This window comes from Malurus melanocephalus, unplaced genomic scaffold, assembly GCF_030028575.1.
Source record: "Malurus melanocephalus ecotype Western Australia unplaced genomic scaffold, MMel_1.1 scaffold_182, whole genome shotgun sequence".
Lineage (NCBI taxonomy): Eukaryota > Metazoa > Chordata > Aves > Passeriformes > Maluridae > Malurus > Malurus melanocephalus.
This window is the reverse complement of record NW_026623414.1, coordinates 315305-319431: the sequence shown is the minus strand read 5'-3', so window position 1 is coordinate 319431 and position 4127 is coordinate 315305.

Sequence of the window (4127 nt, the reverse complement as noted above, 5' to 3'; positions counted from 1 at the left end):
CCCGCCCCGCCCGCCGCGGCCCAGCGCCGCCCATCGGCGCTGCCGGGAGTGCCTTTAAACACTGGGAGACCCTGCCCCGCGCCCTCCCGCTCCCTTGCACTGCCGYCGCGCACCCCGCGGTCCGGGAGCGCCGGTGGTGTCCGGCAGCGGCGCTACCGCCGCCTCCCGCCCGGGCCCGGCCGAAGCGCGGGGCCGCTCTCGGTGCCGATTTGAATTCAACGCGCGGAGCCGCCGCGGGCGGGTGGGGCGGGCGGCGCAGCCAATCAGCGCCCGGCGCTGCGCCCCGCGCGGCCAATGGGAGCGCGGCGCTGCGCGGCCTCTCCCTCCGCCTCCCTCTGCCGGGCGAGCGCCGGCGGGTCTCGGGCCGGGGCTTTGGCGGGTTCCGTCCCTCGCTCCCTCCCTGCCTCCCTCCCACCCCAACGGCCGCGGGGTCGCGGGACGGAGCGGGCGGGGGGCGCCGGGCGGTTTAGCGGAGCCCATTTACCCGCCGCCGCCGCCGCCTCGCCCCGTCCCGTCCGTCAGGGGCCGCGCGTGCTGCGCGCGCCCCTCGCGCCTTCCCCCGCCGGCCGCGCGCCTCGCGCGGGCCCCGCGCTCCCCTCACGGGGTCCCGCCCGCCGCCTCAGCGCCCGTTCGCGGGTTCCCCGCGCTCCTCGGAGCTCACTGTGCTCGAAACACACCGCGCTTTGCCTCTAAAACACACCGCGCTTTGCCTTTAAAACACACCGCGCTTTGCCTCTAAAACACACCGCGCTTTGCCTCTAAAACACACCGCGCTTTGCCTTTAAAACACACCGCGCTTTTACGTCCGTGCCCCCGGCCGGGGGCTCCAGCAGGAGCTGAAGCCACTGCCCCGGCTCCTCGCTTCGCGCAAACAGGAGGAAAGGTGAATGGCTGAGAGAGTGAGGGGCTCGCAGTTTTGTGGGAGCGCTTTGATGGCCCCTGGCCGAGGGTGTTCGTGTCTCCCAGATAAGGGTCCCAGCYGTCTGGGGCTGCTTATCGCAAAATCGCTCAATCAGCTAGGTTGGAAAAGACCTCCGAGATCAGCGAGTCCAACCTATGACCGAAAACCACCTTGCCAACCCGACAGTGGCAGCTAATACCACGTCCTGTCTTTCCTTAAACATCTTCAGGGACASTGAGTGACTGTGGGCAGCCCATTCCGATGTCTGATCGCCCTTTCCTTCACGAAATTCCTCCTATTGTCCGACCCAAAGCCCTGGCGAAGAAAGACTGTATGTTCTCGTCCTGTCTTTTGCTTGCTGGGAGCAGAGCCCGACCCCCACCTGGCTGCACCCTCYTCTCAGAGAATTGCAGACAGTGATAAGGCTGCCCCTGACCTTATCACAGGGGTTACAATACATTCGTTCTACAGGCGGGAGTTTGGGATCCAAACCCACCTCGCCTCGGCTGGTTTTTTTTTTGTTTTTTTTTGTTTTTTTTTTTTTACAACGCCTAGGATTAACAAAGCTTTTAATGTAAATGTGTAATTTTCCTGAAAGGGAAGCCTGAAAGCTTGTAAACTCAAATGAAAAAATCGACCCCAAAGTGACCTTCACTCCTTGCTGTCACCAGCCATGTAGGAGCCAAGAGTTATTCTCTTGCAGTTACCTATGTGCCACACCTTAAAAAGTGGGATATGGGTGGACATTTGCTCTTTTTCCTTGTTTGTCCTTTGATGCAATTGTGTGTGTTGGTTTCTTTCTGTAAAAAGTGCACTGGAAGATGTGATTGTTGCAACTCAGAGCTGCTGTGGGACGCACATGAAATACAATTACAAATATTAAAAAAAGTGTGTTTTTTCTTCCTCCCCCACCAAAGACAGGGATGACCACATGGAATGCACATGGAATTTGAGTTACTTGAGGAGCATTCACGTATTTAAAAAACCAAGCCAGGGAAAAAAAAATCAAGCTTTTACATTCAAACTGTCATTTGAATATTTATTTTATTTATGTCGAGCCTTGAAAATTACCTTTATCACCTAATCAAGAAGCCATTATCTCTGTTCAAACAGYACACTCTTGTGACCTTTGTTCGGGGGACTTCTTTCCTGGTCTCCAAGTTAGCCTTACAAGCTGCCCATTTTAAAGYAAAGCTTAAAAGAATTACCAAGATTATTACAGCTATTGAAATAATTATTCTGTTAATAACTTGTGTGCCTCTTTTACCACGCTCCTTACTATGCTGCTGCCTTTGCCTGTCTGCGATTGTGGAATTACATGGAGCAGTGAAGGGCGTGCTCAGTTGCAGCCATCAACTTAAACTGTTTGTAATTCCCTCTGCTCTTGCTTGACTTGCTCTCTGTAGCTCTGGGCATACGAAGCTGTGATTATGTTCTCTGCCAGGTACCTGTTAARGGAAAAAGAACAAAGATTAAAAATTTTATGTCCCTGAAAGGCCACCGAAGGCACCAGCCAGCAGGTTAATAATGGGTCTTTTAATGTATAACCTTGAAGCCTTTTGTGTRATGAACCTTGTGGGGGATGTTTGCTGTTTTCAAGTATTCTGCTGAATCAAGAYACCACCTGATGCCAGAAATCAGAGTTGGACAGTGATAGGTGATTTTATCTACTCYGGTTCAGCTAAAGAGTTACTTGAAGCATCATCATGTGGATTAATGAATGTGTGACATAYCCCAGTGATTTGGTCAAATCACTGATAAAGTAGTAAATTGTGAAATTAAGTGCTTCCAGTGCCTGTATTCTAGTTAAGCATCCCTCCTCCTCTGCCTATAGATATTTYYCTCTTCCAGAAACAGCTTTAGCAAYGCACTGTGCKAAAGAAAGYAYTGGTTTGCTTTGCATGCACTGCTTGAGTTGTGTTTCTTGTACGAACACACATTGTCAATAATGGATTTGTTTCAGCGTGATCACAAGGCAGCAAAGTTCAGCATCTTGTGCTCGTGTGCTTCCTGGATGTTGTGCTGCACTTCTGTCAAGAGGATTGTAACTAATGGCTCACATAAAGACAAAACACATACTGAATTTTACTGGAGTCATTCCTACTAGTTAATTCCATGCAAAAGACCACTTACAAAATGTCCATGTGGAATCTGCATCCTTGGGGTTACTCAAAAGCTCTCTGAGCATGGGGCTTTAGTGATTACTTAGTGATACAGAGTAATCTATTGGGTTTTGGTTTTTTTTTTAAATCAGTGATAGTATGTGAATTGAAAAGATTGTGTCACTTGTACAACCTTCAGAAAACTGAACTTTCTGTAGCTTTACACCCTGCTGTCTGAGTGCTCTGACTATTTTAGGCTGCTTTCCTCAAGGAACTGCTTTGTGATTACTCTTTCTAGGGCTGGAATTGTGAATTTGAACAACATCATAGCTGCCAGCAGGAGATTTGCAGGGAAGTGCCTCAAGTTCAGCATCCATTTGAAACATCCACTGTTGAAACACTGCTTGTGGGAATCCTGGCAAGTGATGCTGTTTATGGCATATGTCTCTTTCAATTGTCATGTTTTCTGGTAATGTTTCTTTTATTTAAGTGAATTTTAAAGGCAACAGATACCTTTTATTTATTATTCCCTAATTTTCATGTCTGATGGGTTTCAAGGAGAAGCTGCAGCCTTCCTCAGGTATGTACTTCTAGTCAAGCAATTCATTATATAAGCAGACCTCCAAATGCCTCAGAAATCTRTCAGTAGATTGAGGTAAATATTTTAAATATATTAAGTATAAATAATGAAATTATTGCCTTCAATAAAAATGAAAAGAAGGCAGAGTAGTGTCAGGGGTACAAGGTAGTAATCAAACCATAGCTTTTYCCTTATTCAGATGCTGCTGTAAAGTTAATCTCTCCAGTCACTTCAAAATTATGCAGAAATCTGGATTATAACATTTATCCTTTTCTTGTCCTTGTCTTCGTTCTGGGTTGTGATGTAGCAAAAATAAATCTTCATTTCTGGGCTAYGAATAAAGTTTTGCAGAGCGTGCAGATAACTTCAGGCTGTGCCTCTTGCAGGGGTGGTATAAACGCTTGGGTTCACTAGAGGTCACACTTCTTTTACTCCTCGCTGTCTGCTCCGCACGGAGATGTGCTGGAGGACTGTCCTCTGTCACGTTATTTGCCCAGCAAAATGACATCTGTAATTCTGTATGGGGTAAATTCTGTATGGGGTA